The sequence below is a fragment of the Sus scrofa genome, chromosome 13, assembly GCF_054392235.1.
Source record: "Sus scrofa isolate SSC_HxYL_T2T_F1_AM1 chromosome 13, Sscrofa_HxYL_maternal_Yorkshire_Landrace_v2.0, whole genome shotgun sequence".
Classification (NCBI taxonomy): Eukaryota; Metazoa; Chordata; class Mammalia; order Artiodactyla; family Suidae; genus Sus; species Sus scrofa.
In genome coordinates, this window is record NC_139395.1 from 151,144,025 (window position 1) to 151,168,936 (window position 24,912).

At 42.5% G+C, this 24,912-nt stretch overlaps 1 protein-coding gene across 2 annotated transcripts in view; it reads left to right on the forward strand.

Annotated features, from left to right (window-relative positions):
• The first annotated feature begins 10,271 nt into the window (after positions 1–10,271).
• The window catches only part of ROPN1 (rhophilin associated tail protein 1), a 32,534-nt gene continuing 17,893 nt past the window's right edge, over positions 10,272–24,912 (forward strand). Inside the window, 1 exon segment of one of the 2 annotated variants that reach the window (NM_001172369.1) lies at positions 10,272–10,459. The gene's annotated coding sequence lies outside the window, so the exon portion shown is untranslated. 2 annotated transcript variants of the gene reach the window in all.

Consider the following 24,912-nt stretch of genomic DNA (forward strand, 5'->3'; position numbering starts at 1 on the left):
AATCATCAAGGAGGACTGCGGACCAGAATACCTACCACTCCCCTCTAGTCATCATTTTCACTCTTCTGGTACAAAGGAAACAGAACTTGGGTGTGGATTTTTTGGCATGAAAAATAGCCAGAACCATGAGGTTAGACGAAGACCCACATGACAGAATTAGGCAGATGGAGACCTATTTAGCAGTGAGCAGAAGAAATTGCTTTTTAAAGTGCCCACACAAACCACCATTACAACACAGGAAGGACAAGAAGCAATAACTCTAGGAAATGAGTTGGCGTTTCTCCCTTTCTTAGGGATGATTATCCCTCGTTCCTTAGGAGAAGGTTTCCGTAAAATGTGGACGGCCCCTTTAATAACTCTGGTCTTTCTTTTCAAATTAGAGTTATAAATAAATAAGTACAATTTGCAAACCATTTGATTACATCCCTGTACTTTCCCAAGAATCCCTCAGGAGGCACTTACACCAATTTTTGTGTCATTAAATATTTAAATAAAAACTCAAACTGAATTGTGGGACACAAAGGCATTTACAAAGCACATGTTTGGGCGCAACACAGCACAAGTTTTAGACTTGGGGAGCAAGTGGAACATGTGGTCCCTGACGACCAACAGTAGAAAAATGCAGCAAAGAGTTCTGAAGGGAGGAGAAGACTGGTTTCAAGGGAGGAAGCCAGGGCAGAAACCCCCAGTTCCACTTGGAGTCCCTTATTCAGCAGCCACAAGTACACAGAATGCCATTGGGAACCAGGATGTAAGCAAAACAAAGCAGCTGAGCAGTCAACCTCAAGTCACAAAGCCCAAGCTTCAGGCGATTTTAAAACATCGTGGAAAAGTTACTGAGTTCCAATCACCCCAAATAGCTGTGGTCCAAAAGAAAATAAGTTACTTAAATTCAGAACATTTTGTTTATCAGATGAGGTGATTTTTCAGTACATTTTATTGTAATTTTCATTGGTAAACATTTATAAAGCACGGAACAATGCCAAGAGGGTGTACATGATGTGTTTAATAGCTCAACCCACAGGGGTTTGCAATGCTTTTGGGAAACATGAGAAACACTAGATGTAAACAGATCACAGCAGTGTGGGGCGTACACGTAGAATGACATGGGAATGGTCCTGACGCTAAGTTCTGTGTGGGAGCCAAGAGAAAGGCAAATCCTCAAGAGATGGATGTGTCATTGAGGATCCAGCACGAAGCAGATAGCACACTCTAAGGGTTTAACAGAGAGTTTCAAAAGATACTAACCACGGTGTGGGCAGAGTTAAGCCAAATAGTCCAAGTAGCAAATGGAGACCAGCAGCAGTGGGAAGCTGGTATCACTGAAGGGGAAACGTGAGGAAGGATGTCATGGAGCCCTACATGGAAGAGGGGGTGCTCCACAGGAGCTGAGGCCGGAAGCTCAAGATGGGTCTGGGAGAATAAATCCCCAACTTCTGGTTACCTGCTGATGCCTCCCACAGGCCCACCCAGAAACTGGCGGGCAAGGAGCTGGGAGATGCAGCCCTGGGACACAGATCAGGAGACACAGGAGTGGAGAATGGACATAGGGGGACAAATGGAGACTAGCCCAATGCACAGGCTGGACACCTTACTATGGGGAGATTTCTTGGCAGGGAAAGGGGAAGGGCATCTTGAGCAGCAGAGGAAGACATGTATATAGAAGAAATGGGAAACAATTTATTTTTCAGCTGAGGGATGTGTGCAAAGCGTATTTTCTTAAGAAGAAGCAGGCCATGACATTCAGAAAGCTTGGAGGAGCAGTGAACCCAGCATCAGCACTACTGAACTTGGGGTGGATAATTCTTTGTTTTGAGGACTGCCCTGTGATTGTTAGGATGTTCGACAGCATCCTTGACCTCAATAGCACCCCACCCCCAAAAGTGTCATCAGACATTGCCAACTGTCCTCTAAAGGGGGTACAAAATTTCCTCCAGTTGAGAACCACTGGGAAAAGAAAGGAAAGTGAGTGTAATCAGAAATCCCTTGGGACACAGGGCAGACAGGAGATTCTAAAGGCTGAGACAAACATGGGACGGTAAGACTGTCAAGAGAAGGGCAAATGACACAGACCCTGGGAGAGAGGAACAGGCAGGCTGCATGAGGAGAGGGAGTAGTTGAAGGTAACTTTTAGGCTTGTAATTTGGATGGCAAGGAGGACACTGACTCCACTGACAGCCAGGAATGCATGAGGATCATCCTGGGGGAAGATGTTGGGTTTTTGGAATTTATCTGAAGGGAGACAAGGACCTTTAGACAGGGGACTGCATTGAGAAGGGAGATTGGGACTAGAGTGGACATTTGAGTCATCCACAGAGACAGACTTCTATCCCCCCTACAGATAAAAGGAAAAGTAGAGAAAACAAAGGACTAAGGTGTTTTGGTTTTCCTTTGGGGGGGGGGTGTTGGGGTGGAGAGGAATGGTGTGCATATTTAGAAGAAGAAGAATGTGGGGTGGAAACAGAAGGCTTCAGAGACAAGAAAACTAGACAATTTTCTGAGGGGAACAGTGGGCTGAAGTCCAGCTTCTGCCCGACTTGCCAGTGCCTTTGTCCCAGGGGCTGTGCCTTCCATGACAGGCGACCTCTCTCTGATGTATACAAAAGTACCACGTAGGCTGCAGTGGTACTGAGGAGACTCAAAGCCATCTCAGAAGCCACAAGTGTCAAGAAGGGAGGAGGCTTGTTGGCCCCACCTCCCCAGCAGTTAATGGTCCTCCCTTTCTTTCTCTTTTTTCATCACTCAAATCTGCAAAGTAGACTTTGATTAGGTAGACATTTTCACTTACATGGAATAAACAGTTTGTTCTTCCTAAGTGAGTGTTATAGGATGCATTGCTCCCCTAGTGTTCTGAAGAAAAGGGTACATGCAGATGTGGCAGGAGGACCAGGGGATCCAGAAATACCAGTGCTTGTCTGTCTCTGTGGTTCTCTCTGAAGAAAGATGATGGGTCTTCTTGGTTTTTTTCCCTCACAAATATACATTCTACAGAAGGCAGAACTCCAAGATGGCCCCCAAGACTTTGCCCCACTGCCGCCCAGTGTATGAGCACTGTATAATCTCATCTCGGTGCGTGTGGGTAGGACCTCAGTGGGTTATCACTCCCATGATGAACATTATGTGGCAAAAGGGAATTTTCAGATGTAATTCAGGTCCCTAATTAGTTGACTTTGAGTTGATCAAAAGGGAGATGACCTTGGATGGGCCTGACCTGATCAGGTGAGGTTTTAAACAGGCAGGAGTCAACAGCAGATGCCCTCTGCTGGCTGGAGAAACCCAGATAGTCAGTGCTGTGAGATGGCTGCATAGCTAGGACCTGCGGGTGGCTTCCAGGAGCTGAGAGTTGACAGGTTCCCAGGAGAATGGAAGAAGCCCCCTCCCTTGGAATGTAGCCTTTTGAGTTGGACCTCAAGAGACAATGGTCTATGGGAAACAACTGCCTGCAAAGATAAACCACCTATAAAGATTAACTGCCCCCTGTACGTCTATTCCTGTTGCTGAACTTACCTGGTCGTGAGACTCCAACCCCAACCATCCTCTCACATTGTGAAATTTTCCCTTCCCCTATAATTATCTCTGCCACAATCTCTTGGTCGTGGGACTCAACCACCCATCCCTTCCCTAAATTGTGTAACATTCCTTTCATTGTCCTAGCCACAAATTCCCACCATAGACCCTCACCACAGATTCCCACCATGACCCCTTGGAAGACTAATTTCTCCTCACAGTCAAGGCTGATACAAGCCTGAGCTCAACCTAACTCGCTCAGATGTAAATGTCTTACTCTACCAATTTGGCCTCATGAGTTCCTCATTCAGAGAACCTAATAAGAATGATCCCTGGCCAACAGTCAGGAAGAAAACAGGGACTTCAGTCCTACAACCTTGAGAAATTGAACTCATATATACACTGTGGTGTATGGAATGATTGGGACCTGCTGTATAGCACAGGGAACACTACTCAATGTTCTCTGATAATTCATGTGGGAAAAGAGTCTGAAAGAAAATGGATGTGTGTACATGCACAACTGAATCACTTTGTTGTACAGCAGAAATGATCATAAACTTGTAAATCAACTACGCTTCAATAAAACATTAAAGAAAGTAAGAAAGAAACTGAATTCTGCTGACTACCAGTGAGCATGGAAAAGGACCCCAAGCCTCATACTAGATCCAGCTGACACCTAAATTTAGCCTGTTGAGACTCTTAGCAAAGGACCTGGCTAGCCTTATGCTGGACTCCTGCCCCAAGAACACTGAGATCATAAATTCATCTTGTTTTAAGCTGCTAAGTTTGTGGTAATTTGTTACACAACAAAATAAAATGAGGGAGTTCCTGTTGAGGAACAGCAGAAACAAATCTGACTAGTATCACGGGTTCAATCCCTGGCCTTGCTCAGTAGGTTAAGGATCTGGCATTGCCATGAGCTGTGGTGTAGGTCACAGACACAGCTTGGATATGGCGTTGCTGTGGCTGTGGTGTAGGTCAGCAGCTGTAGCACTGATTCAACCCCTAGCTTGGGAACTTCCAAATGTCTCAGGTGTAGCCCTAAAAAGAAAAAGAAAAAGAAAAAGAATGCCTTTGTGAAGAGAAATTACATCCACAGGAGGGATTGGCTTTTCAAGGAGAGTGGCAACCACACCATACAGCTGAGTCACAGAATTGCATGGGGCCCAGACCGCAGTGCAACCATCACCACTCTTCAGTCCCAGCCTCACCATGACCTGATCAGTCTACAGGATGGGATCCCATCACATTTCCTCCTGGAAATGGCAAACTTAAACTTCATACCTAGGGAAGCAAACCATGATATAAGCTACACAGGAGAGGGAGAACTGACTTTTGGGACTGAGATGGTGACACAAGTCTGGTCAGAATTCCTTACTTGGCCAAATACAATGTTAGCTTTTAAGACTCTGAGCTAGCAATGCTGAAGGGACACTGGAGTATCACTTTTCAGGAGGGGCTCTTGGAAGGAGGAAGGAGGAAGAAGAAAGGTGAAAGGAAAGGAAACACAGAAATTTATTCTGTAAACAACCATTTGAGGTGCCCATTACATGTGCAGTCATAAGGCCCCAGAAATTCACATGGACAACACAAAAACTGCTGTACTCCAGTGAGAGAATATAGATAAAATGATAAGGCAAATCTTTAAAAATACATAGCATGTAGTGATAGTAAGGCAAAGGAGTTGGAAGAGATGCTAATATTCAGTTTTAAATGAGGGGGTCCTTGAAGGCTCCCCCAAAAGATGACATTTGAATATAGACCCAAGGGAGCTGAGAAGTGAACCAAGTGGCTCTCTGAGCAAATCATGTTCCAGGCAAAGGAAAAACATGTGCAAATGTCCTGGGGCAGGAGAGGGGTCTTGCTAAGGAATAGCAAGACACCCAGTGTGGCTGGAGGGAAGTGAGCAGGGAGAAAAGGAGGAAATGATGGGTTCAGAGAATTTAAGGCCTTGCAGGTCACTTTGTCTTTTGCTTTGAGTAAGATGGGAACCACTGAGGGCTCTAAACAGAAGAGCGACAAGATTGGTCAGGTTCCCAAAGGATCTATGTGGCAGCTGTACTGACAGTAGGCTATAGAGTAACAAGACCAGAAACAGGAGTTCCCGTCGTGGCGCAGTGGTTAACGAATCCGACTAGGAACCATGAGGTTGCGGGTTCGGTCCCTGCCCTTGCTCAGTGGGTTAACGATCCGGCGTTGCCGTGAGCTGTGGTGTAGGTTGCAGACGTGGCTCGGATCCCGTGTTGCTGTGGCTCTGGTGTAGGCCGGTGGCTACAGCTCCGATTCGACCCCTAGCCTGGGAACCTCCATATGCCGCCGGAGCGGCCCAAGAAATAGCAACAACAACAACAACAACAAAAAGACAAAAGACAAAAAAAAAGACAAAAAAAAAAAAGACCAGAAACAGAGAATCAAGTTAGGAAGCCACTACAGCGAGAGATGAGGTGAGCCAGGTGAGAGATGAGGTTTACTCAAGCCAGCGTGTTGGTGGTAGAGGGTGAGAGAAGGGCTCAGATTCCGTATATCTTTTGAAGAGAGAGTCAACAGTATTTGCTCTGATTGGATGTAAGGTGTGAGAGAAAAAGCAGCCAGGGATAATGCCAAGGTTTTCAGCCTGAGCAACTGGAAGGATGGAGTTGCCATTTGCCGATCTGGGGGAGACAGGAGAGCTGGTTTGGAAAGGAGAGTCAGGAGTGTGGTGTGGCATATATTAAGTTTGAGACCCCTATTAGTGGCACTATCAAGTAGACAGTTGGATGTGCCAGTGTGAAGTTTAAGAAAGGATTAGAGTTTGGAGATATAAACTTGGAATCTAAAGCATGAAGTTAGATGAGATTAAAAAAAGGGGGTGGTGGTAAGTGTGGATGGAAAAACCCAAGGGTCAATCCTGGGGTGCTCCTACATTAAGGGGTTACAGTGGGGAGGAAGGACCATGGTCTTAGTCAGTTTGGGCTGTGCGATATTGTGATTTGTAATAAATACATATTTCGCCTTTGTTGTTTCTGGCACAGAGTTTCTAGAAACTTTGGAATTTCCTAATTGATAAGAATGACAAAGGTGATTTTTGCTATGTTAATGAAGTGGCTTTTGGACCTCACCTAAGGATAGGGGCTGGTTGCCAGAACTAGACATGTCATTAGAGGGTTAGAAATTTCAGTCGCACTCTCTTGCCCTCTGGGAAGAGGAGAGGGGCTGGAGGTTGAATCAATCACCAGGGGTGGGTAATAATTTTATCAAATGTGCTTATGTAATAAATACTTAATAAAGCCCCCAAAGGACAGAGTTCAGAGAGCTCCCAGGTTGATGAACAAGAACCCATCCCATGCCAGGGAGCTGGGCCCCAAACTGCACAGGGACAGAAGCTTCTTTATACTGGAACTCACCCTATGTACCTCTTAATTGATGGTTGATTTGTGTCCTTTAATATCCACTGTAATAATCCTGGGGACCTAATGAGTAAACTGGTTGCATGAGTTCTATGAGCCACTCTAGCAAATTAACTGAATTCAAGGAGGGGGTCATGGGACCTGTGACTTATGGCCAGTTGGTCAGAAGCACAGGTGACAATCTGGATTTGAAACTAGCCTCTGAAGCAAAGGGCAGTCTTGTGGGACTGAGCTCTTACTTGTGGAATCTGATGCTATTTCCAGGTAGACAGTATCAGAATTCAGTGTAATTGTAGGACACCCAGCTGGTGTCAGAGAACTGCTTGGTAGTGTGGCAGGAAAACTGTATACATTGGAACTGGATGCATGTAACAATATATGATAGATGGGGTGGCCTAAAAACCAGAAATTTATTTCTCACAGTTCTGGAGGCTGGGAAGTCTAAAATCAATGTTCTGGCAGATTTGTTTCCTGTGAGAGTCCACATCAAGGCTTACAGATTGCAACCTTCTTGCTGTGCCCTCATATGGCAGAGAGCAAACTCTGGTGCCTCCCTCTTCTTACAAGGGCACTAATCCAGTCATGAGGCTCCACCCTCATGACCTCATCCAAATCTCACCATCTCCCAAAGACCCTACCTCCAAGTTTAGGGCTTTAACATATGAATTTGGGAGGACACAAACCCTGAGTCTAAGCAACTGAGAAGGATGAGCTAATGAGGAAGGAGAAAGAGTGTGATGTCCTAAAACCAAGGAAAGAGTTTCAAGGACAAGAGAGTGATCAACAGGGTCAAATGCTGCTGATAGTCTGAGTTGAGGCTAAGAGATAACTTTTGATACATCATGTTGCTTGAAATCTTGACAAAAGTAGCTTCAGTAGGAGTTCCTGTCATGGTTCAGTGGTTAACGAATCCGACTAGGAACCATGAGGTTGCGGGTTCGATCCCTGGCCTTGCTCAGTGGGTTAAGGATCCAGTGTTGCTGTGAGCTGTGGTGTAGGTTGCAGACGCAGCCTGGATCCCGCGTTGCTGTGGCTGTGGTGTAGGCCAGCGGCTACAGCTCCGATGAGACCCCTAGCCTGGGAACCTCCCTATGCCGAAGGAGCAGCCCAAGTAATGGCAAAAAGCCAAAAAAAAAAAAAAAAAAAAAAAAAGTAGCTTCAGTAGAATGATAAGGATGAAAGCCTGATTCAAGTGGACTCAAGAGATACTAGAAGAGCAGAAATTAGAGGTGGCAAGTATAGTCAACACTTTTAAAGAAATTTGCAATAAAGGGAAGCAGAGAAATGGGGCAAAGATGGAGAAGAAATTAGAGGATATTTGTATGTTGATGAGGGAAAAATGAAATGATGAAAACAAGAATCAATTCTCAATTACACAAGAAAACAGAGAGAAAAAAATGTGACCTATTAGATGAGTTTACTTTAAAAGATCTTATGGAATAATATCTGAAACATATCACAAAAGTATATGTAAATTCTGAAACCTAATGAACACGCACAAAGGCATCACTCACACCAAGAGCTAGAACACCACCAATCACATCAGCCTCTTCCATCTTCCATACCCTTGCCTCTCTCTTAGAAGAAAGCAACTTTCCTGAATTTTATGATTATCATTTCCTTGTAAAGTTGCATTCTCTTCACTACACTTTATATTTACTGACTGATGAGAACCTCAAACTGAAACTGACAGACATCAAACCACTTCCATCAAACAGTAACATGTGATGACTTTCGTACATTTAATGCCCCACACTAAACTAACCTCCCGTTTTTCATCTTCTATCTCTAGCTTTGCCTGAAATATCCCTTCTTCTGAACAAAGATCATTATTATTCATTTTTCTGTTATCCTTTATCCTGCATGATAGCAGGAAGAGACCAGCATGCTGTCTTCCCTTGTGCTCACACAGAACAGACCCCAGTGGCCACAGCATTCTTTTTCTCTTGGAAGATGCATTTGCAGCCCTCCAACCTCCAGCTTCCCCATCCAACCCTAAGGTACATGCTGTTCAGCAGATATCTATACCAACAGGTAGTTGCCCCTTCACAGAGGGCTCAGGAAGGGGGTTGATGACCAGTGATTCTGTTTCTTTTGTCCTCCAATCTTACCTGTGGACAAGTGGCCATTCTCAGATCTTCCAGAATTCTCCAGGTGTGCAAGACTGACAAATGCCAACAGACTGAGCCCTTTAACAAATTGATGACAGCAGGCTCTGAAAGCCCTCTGCATACATAAACCAAAACCCTAGCTCTCCTACTTGCTCAGTGATGCTTGAAATTGCTTTAGGGAGAGACAACAGCTTTCATCTCACAACTACAGAAACCATTGAAGGCCCTGGAAAAACTAACTCATTGATTTAGAACAGTGCACACTACTTTTGGAGTGAAAAATTGGATGATGCAATGGGCACCTTCAAAATGGGTATAAAAATGACAACAGTTGTAGCAGAGAAAGAAAGGGCTTTTCTGACTTCCTTGGGAGCTTAAAAAAGAAAAATCTTGAGAAACCTTGAAATCAGAAGACCTGGAGTCAAATTACACCTCACTGCCAGCTGTCTGACGATAGGCAAGTTACTCAATGTTTTAAGCCTGTTTCATTTCTAAAATGAAGGTAAATACCTACCTCCAGAGTTGCTATGAGACCTTGATGCCATTCTACATGTGCATGTTTTCTTTTTTTTCTCTGTTCCCTTTCTATCCACAATTGGCTCCATTCCTCTTTCCTAGCACTATAAAGGGTTAAGAGTTAGGAACGTGGAACTACAAAATGTGGGTTCCAATCCTAACCTTACCACTTGCTAACTCTTATGAAGTTACTTGACTGCTCTGTGCTGCTTCCTCACCTACAAAAATGAAGATAATGGTACCTGTCTCATGGGGTGATATAAGGATTAAGTGGGTTAATATGTGTCATGCACTTAAAAAAAAAAAAAAAAAAAAAAAAGCGCTGCAGGAAGTGCTTGTTACAATCATTCCCCAGGGCTTCTCTTCACCTACCCACTTTCCACAAGCCAAAAGATCGTTGAAAGCTCCTCCACTTCCGCTCTCTAACGTACAAAAGCCCACTGTAAATTGCTACCCATTCCCCCGGGTTTCTCAAGGCCCCCAGCCCCATCCCTAAACCGCTAGGCCTTCTAGTCCTTCCACCACAAGCAAACCCCGAGGCACCTCTTGGTATCCCAGCCCCGCCCAGGCGGAACCTTGGGGAGCCAGACTCCCGAGCAGATTGCGGCAGAGGGGGCGGGGCCGGGCGAGACGGTGGGGCGGGGCATCTGGGGAGGGGGTGGCTCTGTGAGGTCGCGCCCTTGCCCCTGCGCCGCGGTTGCCAGGCAGCGCAGTGGGCGTCACCGTTGCCAAGCGAAGGCTTAGCGCTAACAAAGCGGGTCCCGCCTCACCTCTCCAGAGCCTAGAGGCCGAGGCCGGTGCCGCCCTTCCCCGCCCAGATTCCGCTGCTTTCCGCCCGCCCAAGGTGCGGGGCGCTTGATCTCTGCCCACACCTCCCGCCTGAGGGCAGGCGCGAGGTGTCGCCCGGTGCCGGATAGCCCGTTTGGGAACGAATCTCAGGTAGCCACCCTGAGGGGAATTGGAGGGAGGGGAGCACCCTTAGCGCCCCGACGGCTGCTCGGGTCTGAGGGAAGAGCCTTGTCTGATGGCCCACCTAGATTCTGACCCCTCTTGTCTACAGAGCAAGAGGAGAGAAATGAGATCTTTAAGAAAACATAAATATGGGTGATTGTTGCCCTCCGCCTAAGCTATATGCATATTTTGTAGCTAGGACTACCATTTTATAATTTCTTTCATAGAGGGCCGTGATTTGGAAACAGAACAGAATCTGGGATCAGAGCCCCCCACTGACTAAAATACCAATGGGGGGAATATGCCATGAGGACTAACAGGCATGACTACTGCTTTGTAAACTGCTATCAGTCCTTCATTTTCCTCCTACATATTGAGTACTGAGTGTATTCAAGGCACCAGGTTGGGCAAGGGAGATCTATAGTGAGTAGAAAATGACCATCCCTACCTTCACGTTTACAGTCTATTGGGGGAGGCAGATGTTAATCATAAAAATCACACAAACAATGTAAAATTAGAGCTAAGTGCTGTCAAGGAGAGGTGAGTAAGTGATGTCTGAGAGGGTGCAGTGGAACTGATAGGTCAGGGAAAGCTGATTCAAGACCTGAAAAACCTGTGAAAAGGTGAAGAAGTATCCAGGCAAGGGTAACCGTGAGTCCAAAATGCATCTTCTATTCTAAACCCCAACAAGAACATACAGTTGCCTGGTTCTAGTTTCCAGGAACTGTTTGAAGAAAATACCTCTGAGATTCTGGTGTCTGGAGTCTTTCATTCAGGTAACTGCAGGCTTCCATTTATATAACTGGAGCCCTGTTTAGCCCACACCAATAAAACCAAATGAGAAATTCCAGAAGCAAATCCATAATTATATTTCATATTTGATAAGTCCTATATTCTTTAGCACTCAGCACAGACGCGTTGACCTGTCATTCCACAGTGGGAAGGATGTAGGTGTCACAGAAGAGGAAATACGTTGAATTTTAAGAGTTGGAGGGGGGCTGATATTGATAGATAAATTGAGGAAAGCCCACCATACTAAGAACTTCGAAAATGGAAAAGAACTTCGCAAAGCTTTGGAATCATGGAATGTTAAGATAGAATGGACATTTCCCCTACTTCTTTTATCAGATGTGAACAAATGGTCTGAAACGAAACATTGGTCTTTGGTGTCACTCCAACCTATAAGAGTCTATGATTCTAAGTCTCTGTGGTTCAAAGGTGCATGGAAATCCCGAGTCCCATGGAGACATGGGAGGAGAATCTGACCTGTCCCTCCTTCAGGGTCCTACTGTTTCTACTGTTAGGGTTAGGGTTATCATCAAAGGTGACCAGTCATCAAAGCTTGAAAAGTGGGGAGTCACTCTAAACTCTTGTCTCTTCTCATCCATCTCCACCATTGATTACCAAGTCCTGTAGCTCCTGCCTGTCCTATCCTCCCCCATTGCAATGGCTTTTCATGGCAGGGATGCTCCCCAGAGTTGCTGCCAAAAGTGCTGCCATATTTTCCTAACCAGGCTGCGGGCGTGAAGCTTCACTCCACTCCCTTGAGCCCATCTCCACAGCTTTCAATTGATGTGTGTTTCAGAATCCAGCAAAGAGAAAGAAATCATACAACTATTTAACAAAGGAAGTTCAATATAACAAATTTTTAACTATCATGGGTTGGGGTAATGGAAGATTGGTTAGCAAGTCATAAAGAATTACAGGAATTACAGACAGAAGAGGCAATCAGTACCCTTGAAATAGACCATCCAAGAAAGAGATGACCTCCCAAGAGCCTGTTGCAGAGGGTATAGCTCAGATCATTGGATGGCAGAGAAACTGCTGAGGGGCCAGGCAGCCAGAAATCCACTGTCTGGGATGCCCAGGAAGCCATTCATGAAAAGATGAATGTACAGTGGCTATACTCTGCTGCAAAGCTTCCCAGGAGAGGTGCCAGGAAAAGCAGCTAGCCACCGGGCACTGCTGACTCCTGTACACTGCAGCCATGGAACACTTAGGAGATCCCATACTGCAGATGCAGGATCCCAGCACTGGGGAAATTGCACCCTCCTGGAGCCCAGTAGGAAGTGCCTGTGAAAGGGACAGAAGCCCCTTCCTCCTCCAGTATCCCTCCAGTGCCCTCTACTGACAAAGCTTAACATTATGCCAGCTGGCAAAGGAGAACTGTTGTTGAAAGAACCTAGTTCTATTTCTGGTGAGGAGACAATGGAGAGTGAATTTGGAGCAGGGAGTCAGTCAATCAATTGATAACTGGAGCATTAAGATGACACCAAAATCTGATGTGTGAATCTACTGCTTAAATCCTCTAGTGACTCCCTATCACCTTAATATAAAGTTCAAAAGCTTTACTCTAGCATACCAGGCCTTTTATATTCTGGTCTTGAGCTCTGTTTCCAGCCTTAGGTCCAACAATTCCCCTTTTATCCATTCTAGCCCTCCATCATTACTCACTGTTCCCTGAACTCTCCATGCTCTGATACCTCCACACCTTTGTCTAAGTAGCCCTAGCCACAAAGAATTCACTTTTTGCTCTCATCAGGAAACAGATTGCTTACTGAGGACCTACTTTGTACCTGGCACAGTTCTAGGGGCTGGGAATACAGCAGTGAGCAAACGAAGCTTCCCCAAGTCTTTTTTCAAATATCATCACTATTTAGGAAGTATTTTCTGACCGCTTTCTCCTACCTCTAGATGAGTTTGATGCCTCATCTAGGAGTTTCTGTTCTCCTATATCTAGTGCAGACGTCTTGACACTTATCATGTCCTATTTGGATCACTGATTTTCCTGTCAGTCTCTTCCACTGGCCTGTGAGCTCTCTGAGGGCAGGAAGTATGACTCATTTATTTCTGTACCCCAGTATTCAGTGCTATTCCTGACACTAAGGTTTTTGTTGGATTGATTGTTTGCCCAGGATCACATAAGTAGTCCAAGATAGGCCCAGGACTATCTGGTCTTCTGTCTCATAGTCAAGTGTTTCTAGAGTAGGCTAATGTTTCTAGACTAAGAAGTACAGCATCTCTGCATTTTGGGTTGGAAAAGCCAAGGGCAGTGTTGAGTACCATCAGGAATGATAGTGGAAACAGGAGAGAAACATAGCCCTGAATTTTTGTTGAAACTTATGGTGCCTTCACCCTCAGAGTCCTTGTAGACTTAGAGTCCCTGGACCATAGGAATGTTCTGATGAAATCAAAAGCAGGGAGGTCAAGTAAAATGATGAAATGAAGTGATGGATATTCTGACCCTTCACACTGAAGAAATGAAGACTTATGCTTATGAGAGATGAGGTTAAGGTGGCCCCAGGTTTGTATGCCAGGTCCCAAGACCAGGGGGACATGTTGCACACTTAGGGAGCACAGGTAACAGAGCAATCTGTAAATGGTATCCTTGGGCTTATGGACCATGATATGAACATGGAGGAAATCTTTGAAATATGAACATGGCTAAATTAATACACACCAAAAGAGGTAACGGCTTGCTTGCTAAATGATAAAATATGTGGAACTCATAACTTTCAAGAGGTGGTACTAGCATGATATATAAGCAGTTTGGAGAAAAATGCTAACCACAGAGCCAAAAACTACTTCTCCAAAAAGGAACAAGGTCAGATAGGACTGCTCTTAGCAAGATTGTTGTTGGCATCCACATGCTGGGTTGGCTTGATCCAGGGGTTGGCCCAGGGTAGAAAAAGATCCAGACTTCTGTGAAATGAAGTTGGAGAGGCAAGCTAATATGAATAAAACAAATTTTGGAGAGCTTGAAAGTCAGGGCATCATTTTGATGAGAAAAGAAATGAAGATCCACTAAAGGTTTTAGAGAGTGATATGATAATATGAGTGGTTAAGATATTTTATCTGGGAAAACGAAACCTCAATTTCCTGGCATTGAGAAATGATTCCAATATTAGATCTACCTACCCATAGGTTGCTGTGAGGATTAAATGAGATAAGGAATGTGCATGGATCTTGAAGCCTCTCTTGATGCTGATCACCCTTCCATTCTTAACAAATGTATGGAATATGGTTCAAGAGATAATGCTCATTTTTAGGACAAAAACATTAGGACACACTCTGATTTTGTTTTACTCCAAGTTACCAAAAGTGGACTTTTCATGATTCAAATGGAAATATCCAGGATATTTCAGTGATTGATGGAAAGAGTATGACATAATATATGAAACTAGGGTTGTCCTAGAGAAAATCCATGATGTATAATTGCCTCATTCCAAGAGAGGCAGCATGGCCTTTAGAGTGTGGAAAGAGCAGTGAAGTGGACCTGAATTCTTGATTTAGTGCCAACAGAAATTGTTAGCTTGTGTCAATCACGTCAGTTCTCTCATTTGTAAATTGAAGATATTGAACTATAGCCTAAGTCAAATTAAGTCCCTTCTTTTTTTTGGAAAAGATGTTCCTTTTTATCTTCCAGATAGATTTTTTTTTTTAAGTCTACCAGGACTAAAAGGAATGAAAGAAAAGAATGAATCAAAAATGGCCTTGATCAGAGTTCCCACTTGTGGTTCAGGGGGTGAAGAACTCACTAGTCCCTTAGTGAGGATTTGGGTTCCATCCCTGGCCTCACTCTGGGTTAAGGATCTGGCATTGCTGCGAGCTGAGGGTAGGTTGCAGATGTGTCTTGTATCTGACGTTGCTGTGGCTGTGGCTGTGGCCGGCAGCTATAGCTCTGATTCAACTTCTAGCCTGGGAACTTCCATATGCTGCAAGTTTGGCCCTAAAAAGAAAAAAAAAAAAAAAAAAAAAAAAAAAAAAAGTGGCCATGATCTATCAGACCAATGTAATTGAGAAAGTACAAGAAGTTTGTTTTGGATGTTTTATGGGAAAGGAGACCTCTACAGTAGGTAGCTGGTGGATGTGACTGTGCCATGGTTGAGAGTTTAGGATTGGAGACTTGCAAGCTATTGCATAGACTCTGGTTAAAGTCACAAAACGAAAAACAAATAAAACCCCTCTACTTTCAGCCTGAATATAGTAGGGTTGCAGCAGCTCAAGCCTCCCACTGCAACAAATTAAAAACTCTAGAAAAATTATTTGTAAAAATATTGTCAATATATCAGAGAGCTCTAGAGGCAATGAGCTCTAGATTAAAATTCCAGGAGGGTGCCAAGTCCTTCCATGGTGAACTGATGGTCACAGTGATTTTCTTCCCTGGGGAGATTTGCCAGCTTTGGATGTAGACTCGGGGTTGTGCTTGGCCTTGAAAAGAGATTTTACTGAGGCGGGGGGCGGAGGGGGGAAGAAGCCAGCAAGACTTGGTAGTCAAACACCACTGGTATGACAGATTAGAAATTTGAGGCCCCCCAAACACACTTTAGTTTTTACACAATATCTGACATACAATTAAAAAATATTGGACATGCATAGAAGCAGGAAAATGTGTCTAGTAATCAAGAGAAAAAAATAGATATCAAGGAGAAAGTCCACAGGCAGATTCAGCTACTGGAGTTATCAGATACTGAGTCTAAAATAACTCGGATAATATGTTCAGGAAAATCAAGAAAATGATGCATAAATGAATGAAAATGCAGAATATCAACACAGAAGTTTATACATTAAAAACACTAGATATTCTAGAGCTCAAAATAATACATCTTGGAGTTTCCAGTATGGCACAGCAGGTTGAGGATCTGGCATTGTCTCTGCGGTGACATAGTTTCGATTCTTGGCCCAGCTCAGTGGGTTAAGGATCTGGTGTTGCTGCAACTGTGGCATAGGTCATAGATAGGATCAGATAGTATCCCTGGCCCAGGAACTCCTGTATGGCCTGGGTGTGGCCAAATGATAAAAATAATAATGATATCTCAAATAAAGAATTCATTGAATGGACTTAACAGAAGCCTGGATGGCAGAAGACATAGCTAGTGAACTCAAAGGTCTATAGAAAATATCCAAACCGAATCGCAGCTGGAAAAAACAGTGTATGGTTTAAGATAGATGTAATTAGAGTTCCCGAAGGTAAGGAGAAAGAGTCTCAGGAGGTAATGGTACAGCCAGTATTTGGAAAGGTAATACTCAAGAATTTTTCAAAACTGGTTAAGATATCAACTCACATGTCCAAGAAGCTCAGCAGACTCCATCCGGGAACACACAGGCAAATCAATCAAACTACTAAAGATCAAAGATAAAGAGAAAATCATAAAAACAGCCAGAGCAGAAAAGGCGCATTACCTCCAAAGGAGCAAAACAAAGATATCTGGCTTAATTTTAACAAACGACAGAGACCAAAAGACAATGGGATTACATACTTAAAAGTGCTGAAAGTAAAACCTGCTCACCTAGAAATTCTGTACTCAGTGAATATGTCCTTTAAAAAAAGGAAGACAATTAATAGACAAAATATTCGGAATATATTTTTAAGCTGTTTATAAAAGACACACTTTGAACAAAAGGACACCAAAAAAATTGAAGGTAAAATTTTGGGAAAATGTATAATCTTGAAAAATTGTGGACTTTTTTTTTTTTTTTTGTCTTTTTGGGGCCACACCCGCTGCATATGGAGGTTCCCAGGCTAGGGGTCTAATTGGAACTGCTGCTGCTGGCCTACGCCAGAGCCATAGAAACCCCAGATTGAAACCGCATCTGCAACCTACACCACAGCTCACGGCAACGCAGGATCCTTAACCCACTGAGCAAGTCCAGGGATTGAACCCAAAATCTCATGGTTCCTAGTCGGATTTGTTTCTGCTGCTCCACGATGGGAACTCCCAAAGTTGAGTTTAAGACAAATAAAACAGTGAGGCATTGCATAATGATAAAAGTTTCCAATCAAGAGGAAAAAATTTGGGGAGTTCCCTTTGTGGCACAGTGGAAACGAATCAGACTAGAATTCATGAGGTTGCTGGTTTGATCCCTAGCCTCACTCAGTGGATCAGGGATCCAGCATTGCTGTGAGCTGTGGTGTAGGCCAGTGGCTGTAGCTCTGATTTGACCCCTAGCCTGGGAACTTCCATGTGCTGTGGGTGCAGCCCTAAAAAGCAAAAAAGAAAAAATTTTAAAGCCTTCTTATTTATGCACGTAATAACAGAGACTGAAAATTTATCAAGAAAAAATTGACAGAACTAAAAGAATAGACAAAACCATCTCATAGGTGGAGATTTTAAACACTTCTCTCATTTATTGATAGAATAAGGAGACAAAAAAGTAAATAAGGATATAGAAGATTTGAACTACATGGTTAAACTTCTTGATATATATAGAACATTACACCCAACAACTGCAGAGTAAACATTCCTTTCTGGTAAACGTGGAATATTTACCAAGATTCTTAAAAACAAACAATTTGTTGGAAAAAAAAAAAAAGCATGGATTAGAAAATACAAGCATTCAAGGGTTGAGCCTCAGGCAATACTTCTAAAAAGGGATGTTAGAGATAAAGGTGACAGAAATGAACAAGGAACAGCACAGAGTTGGGGCAAGCAAGACTCTATTATCTGATGCAGCAAGGTGTTTCATCAGAGAGATCAATTTCTCAAATGCAACACAGAAGCCAAGAAGAATAAGTGTTGTGAGGGAAATCACTAGACTGAGATTTCAAGGGGACTTTGGTGACATTTACATCTGTTTCAGGACAATCATCAGGATGGAAGCTTCCTAAGAGGTTAAAGGAGGAGGAATCACGTCAAGAGGCATGAGAGTCAGACTTGCGCGCACTTGGGAAGTTTGACAGTGAAAAAGAGAATTAGACCATTGGGAAAGACAGTAAAAACAACCTCCCCCGCCAACAAAAAGTCCAGACATTGCCGATGTGATGGAAGAGACGGTGACAGGGAGGTGGAAAAGTTGTAACTTTCTAGAGAATGTAGAGGATCAAATGCCGATTCCTCAGTCTTGGACAAGTTAAGAACTAAGAGTTCAAGCAGTAAAGAATGTGAACTCAAAGTCATAGACTGGGGTGGCAGAGGACGGCAGTGTGAATTCAGTCTGACACCCTTGATCTCATTCAGGTAGGGAAATTACTTTACCTGCTGAGAATGAGGACAATAGTTGAGTGGGATGCAGGCTTGAGGGGAGTCATTCACTGGAGATTAAATAAGAAATAGAAACGTGTTCTTGGGGGATGGCGAAGATCAGTGGAGAAGCTGGCATGAAGGAGCTAGAGAGTGGAGGAGTGATACAAGGCTGGAGGGTGCCACACTGGATGATATTGCAAAGACTACTTTTGTGATATTATCGTTTTATAAAATTCAGGTAGAGCAAGACTGAAAGAACAGCCAGTTGTTGGTTAGATTAAGCCTAAATTGGTATCAGCCTACTTTTCTGGCTCTTTCAAATTTACTCACCTTCTCTCAATCTTAGAATCACATGACCCATCTTAAAATGTGTTCATGCTTTGGTGCTTTAGTGGTGTCAGAAATCTTAAGGACCCCTTCCCTCTATCAACCTCAGAAAGCAACAACTCTCATGAGGGAATCCCAACTCCTATTCATAAACTAACACAGTCATACAGCCTTATCTCACTGCCTCAGTAAGGGAGTTGCTGCCAGTGGTAGATGTTGCTATTTCTTTCCCTTGGCTCCTCCTTTCTTTATAAAGTAGCAGATGTGTTTGAGTCTTATTGACATTCTGGGAATTCTATTTCTCTGCAATCAAAAAAAGTTTATACACACTACTATGTATAAACTAGATAACCAACAAGGACCCACTGTGAAGCACAGGGAACTCTGCTCAATATTCTGTAATAACCTATATGGAAAAAGAATCTGAAAAAGAATGGATATATGGATATGTATAACCAAATCACTTTGCTCTATAACTGAAACTAACACAACATTGGAAAGCAGTTATATTCCAATGACAAGGCCTGCTTGTCAACCCAGGTCCCCAAGTCAGCGGTGCCGCAGAAATAAGAAGACACGGAAAGAGAGGGGGGATCATGGGGCTACAGCCTTCCAGAAGCAATAGCAACCCTCTGAGCCAACTCATGGTTTTTATTTACTATTTTCTACTTCCTTGTACGTGCAGGAGATACATCGGTATTTTACTTCGAACTTACTGAAAGCAAGATATGCTAGGACAGTCATTCCTAAGCACATAAAGTAATCATAAATGTTTCAGCCCTCCAAGACCATAATTATTTGTTTGCTTCAAGCTATCTATGGCCTCTCCCATAAATCCCCCAAGGCTCCAGTCCTGAGAATGTCAGAGCTGATGGTTTTCCATCAGCAACATCAGTGCTTCAGCAATCTTGTTTTCAAGATGCCATTTTTTGATGTTGTTCTCATTCGTTTTGCCTCAAGGGTCATGGGAGATAGACTGTATAGACTGACCTTCTATACCCACTCTATGGCACCAGTCTTTTCTTTCCATTCTTCGTCATGTTGCATATTCATGCTGCCAACATCTCCCTCTTTTTTAAATTTTTATGATTCTTGTTTATTAATCATATTAGCAAGTGCTGTAGTGGCTAATTGCTGTTGTTGTCCATTGATTTTTGTCATGATTCATCTCCAGACTGTACAGAAACAAAAAAACAGACATATGAATATGAACATAAAGCCTCCCATAGTACCGCCAATGGTCTTTAAGTGAGGAATGGGATTTAGTTGCAATAAACCATCAGCTGCAGTCTCCAGAAGGTTAGATCCTTGAAGTAAATGCAACTTCTGAGAGAAAGTTTCCATAATCTCTTTTTTTTAATTATTAATATCAATTGATAAGTTCCCTTGATTTAATAAATGTTGTTTTACTTTATCTCAATTAAAGGATGATTCCTTATACCGGTGAGGAGTCACACAAAATGAAGTAATATTCCATTCACATTTAAGTCTTACTTGTTTTTGCAAACTATTCACTTGATCTCCCAACAAAATTACCACCTGCTGTAAATCTGCCATTATAGCCACAAATAACATAGTAGCATTTAAAGGGTAATGCTGGAGTTCCCGTTGCGGCGCAGTGGTTAATGAATCCGACTAGGAACCATGAGGTTGCGAGTTTGATCCCTGTCCTTGCTCAGTGGGTTAAGGATCCAGTGTTGCCGTGAGCTTTGGTGTAGGTTGCAGAGGTGGCTTGGATCCCGTGTTGCTGTGGCTCTGGCGTAGGCGGATAGCTACAGCTCCAATTAGACCCCTAGCCTGGGAACCTCCATATGCCGTGGAAGCGGCCGCAGAAAAGGCAAGAAGACTAAATAAATAAATAAAGGGTAATGCTGATCTTACACCAGTTTTTCCCCTTCTATAGTGAGCTTTTTTATTTGCCCCCATGTGGTATTTTACTATTATTCATTCGAGGCAATGGTGTTGACTTTTTTCTCCTGTGACGAATGAATTGTCATTCGTTTCAGGGCATGTAGTGGAGGCTCCCCGGGTGGATCTAGACTCTTCCAATTTCTTTTCTTTCCTTTCTTTGCTATTTCTTCTGGTAACCCAGTGATGTTGTCCATTCTCTGTAAGGATAAGAGCAAAACCTTGTCCTTTTTTACTCTGTATCCTTCAAGCCATTCTCCCTTTTCATTTTTCCAAAATACAGGGGTGTAATCATCAATATCAGCAGAGGGATTATATCTAACCTGCTGTCTTGTAAGTGATTCAAAATGATGCATTATAGCCGGTTTATCATTAAATCCTCTTATATCTAAAAAATTTAAGGTGAATAATGCTTGAGCTAGAATTTCCCTGGGCATAAGGCCTACATTCCCCCCCCTTTTTTAAATAGTATTTTTTAGCATTTTATGAGCTCTTTCTATAATGACTTGACCCTGAGGATTATAAGGTATCCCAGTGACATGTCTAATATCCCAGTCCTGAAATAATTTATTTAAAGCAAAACTGGTATATGCAGGACCATTATCTGTTTTTATTGTTAACGGAGTACACATATAGGAAAAGGCCTGCAATAAATGTGCTTTAACATCTTTAACTGCTTCTCCTGCAGGGGAGTAGGCAAAACTGACATTTGAGTAAGTATCTATTGATACATGTACATATCCCATTCTGCCAAAGTGAGGAACATGCGTAACATCCATCTGCCAAATATCATTTGATTGGATTCCTCGTAGATTAAGAGTGTCAACATGAGTAATGAGGGTGTGTTAGAGTCCATTCAGGACAGGCAGCAACAACGTCTCTAGCTTGCTGGCGAGAAATATCAAATTTTTGCATCAGTCCCTTAGTATTGATATGAGTTAGTTGGTGATATTCATACAGAGAAGAGTACATAATTAATTTATCAATCTGTGCATTTCCTTGCGCAATAGGTCCTGGCAACAGGGAATGGGACCGTACATGTGAAATGTAAAAAGGAAAATTTCTACGTTGAATAATTTGTCGTAATATGTGAAACAAAACAAAAATGGGTTTAAGAGTGTTTTCAGGTAATGCCATGGTCTCAATATTCCTTGTTACTTTTACGGAATATAATGAATCAGAAATAATATTAAGGGGTGAATTCACATCCTGCAGAACATTAATAATAGCGTCCAGCTCAGCCTGCTGTACTGACTGATGTGATGAGACCCATATCTTCATAGTAGGTCCTGTATATCCTGCCTTGAACTCTTTATTGGCATCAGTAAAGTAAACTGGGGCATTAGCAATAGGGCTTTGCTTTGTATTAACAGGTATTATCCATTCATGTTTACTAAAAAATTGTATTATTGGATTTTTAGGATAATGTATGTGTATTTTACCAACATACTCAGCTGAGGCAATCTGTCAATCCATACTTTCTACAAAAAGTTGTTGTATTTGGCTGTTGTTCAAAGGAACTATAATTTCTGAAGGGTCATATCCAGAAATTTGTTTACGATGAGTTCTGCCTTTAGATAGTGTTTGAGAAACAAGCGTTAAGATAAGCGGTCATGGTTTTCTTAGGTGTATGGGTTAGATATTGCCATTCTAATGGACCCTTATCTTGCTACAAGACGGCAGTAGGAGAATTTTTCTTTGGTAATATTATTAAAGAAACTGGTTTTTCTGGACTAATTCTAACAAACAATGTGTCTTTTGTGTAAGGGCTCATTAACAAGTTGTAGTTATTCCTTAGCTAGTTCAGTTAATTCTCTAGGGCAATTTAAATCAGGATCCCCATTCAAAGTTTGAAATAAATGCATCAATTGATAGGTATACCAAGTGAAGGATGCAGTGAATTAATATATCCTAATAATTCCTGAAAATCATGTAAGGTTTTTAAGTGTTCTATTCATATCTGAATTTTTTTGTGGTTTTATAATTTCTCTTTCCATTAAATAACTCAAATAAGTATAAGGAACATCATACTGAGGTTTATATCTGGTGCTATCTTAAACCCATATGATATTAATTCCTCTTCTGCCCTCAAAAAATTTTTTATGCAATATTTCTTTGTCAGGTGTGCCAATAAAATATCGTCCATATAATGAACAATATAAGCCTCAGGAAACTGTTTTCAAATACTGTGTAAAGGCCTTGCAACACAGTTTTGACGCAATGTAAGACTATTCATCATCCCTTGGGGCAAAACTTTCCAAACATATCTCTTGACAGGTTCTTTATTATTAATAGAAGGAATTGTAAAGGCAAATCATGTAATATCATCAGGATGAAATGGAATAGTATAGAAACAATCTTTTAAATCCATAATAATAATAGGCCATGATTCAGGAATCATGGCGGGTGATGGCAATCCAGGTTGTAATGCACCCATAGGTTCCATAATAGCACTTATTTTTCTAAGGTCTATCAACATTCACCATTTACCATTTTTCTTTTTAATAATGAAAACCAGAGAATTCCAAGGGCTAGTTGTTTCTTCTATATGTCCAAGTTCATATTGTTCTTTGACTAATTCCTGAAGAGCCAACAATTTTACTTTAGAGAGAGGCCACTGTTCGGTCCAAATAAGGTCATCAGTTTTCCAAAAAAAAATTTTTTTTTTGTCTTTTCTAGGGTCGCTCTCACAGCATATGGAGGTTCCCAGGCTAGGGGTCTAACCGGAGCTGTAGCCGCCAGCCCATGCTACAGCCACAGCAACACAGGATCCAAGCCGTTTCTGCAACCTACACCACAGCTCATGGCAATGCCGGGTCCTTTACCCACTGAGCGAGGCCAGGGATCGAACCAGCAACCTCATGGTTCCTAGTCAGATTTGTTAACCACTGCACCATGACGAGAACTCCAGTTTTTCAAAAATTTTTAATGAAATTTTCAAATTCTTACAGTCACCCTCACTGAGAAAGTTTGCCTCACAGAGGGGTCTTAGCAAATGTTAAAATGGTATTTTTAAAATTTTCTCCAATTGATAGAAACTCCTTTCTCACTATTAATCAGGATTTGAATAATTTGATTTCTTCTTTAATCAAAATTCTTGTGATAAGGTGAATAGATTTCTGATGCACTTGAACACTTTCATATCATGTATTTCCAAATAATGTGATCCCCTAAAAGATGTTTTGCTACTGGTCTTTAGGGATGAAGTTAGATTATTAAACTCCTCACTGAACCACTTCTTCTTCCTCTTCTTGTCTTTTTAGGGCTACACCTGTGGCATATGGAGTTTCCCAGGCTAGGGGTTGAATCAGAGCTGCAGCTGCCAGCCTATGCCACAGCCACAGCAACACTACATCTAAACTGAGTCTGTGACCCTACACCACAGCTCACGGCAATGCCAGATCCTTAACCCACTGAGCAAGGCCAGGGATCGATCCTGCATCATCGGGGATACTGGTCAGGTTCGTTACTGCTGAGCCACAATGGGAACTCCCTCACTGAACTACTTCTAATCTCACATTATGTTTGAATCTCTGAGCATTCATTGGTATACTTATTATATTTTCACACCTTCACTGTGATTTTGATTAAATTCATTCTGGTGTTTGAAAATGTCAAGTAAGACAATTTTCTGAAGGTAATAAACTCTCCTCAACAACTCTACAATAAGGATCATTGACATTTTTCAATTCCTCTTTTAGCTCCTAACCTCCAGGAAAAAAAAAAGCTTTTCCTGTAGTTGGTAACTGAGTAGGAAACAGCTGACTGCTTCTTCACATAAAGCTGAAAACAGACAAAACCATAGCAGCCTGGATTTTACTAGTAACATCCTTTCATATGGAATTCACATGTGTAGGCAAATGTACAGACAAGAGCTTTATGTGAACAATGTCTTACATCTCAGGTGTTCAGGAGAATAGATATAATGTAGAGCCTTTCCACCTTCCTGTCATCACAGCTTTCCACCAGTACCAAAACCAACAATTGTGCTTGCATAATCCAGAAAATATTGTTTGTTTTAAAGTATATTTTTTTTTAAAGGGAGTTCCCATTTGTGGCTCAGTGGGTTAAGAACCCGACATAGTGTCCATAAGGATGTAGATTTAATGCCTGGCCCTGATCAGCGGGTTAAGGATCTGGCATTGCCATGAGCTGTGGTGTAGATTGCAGATGCAGCTTGGATTTGGCATTACTCTGGCTGTGGGGTAGGCCAGCAGCTACAGCTCCAATTCATCCCCTAGC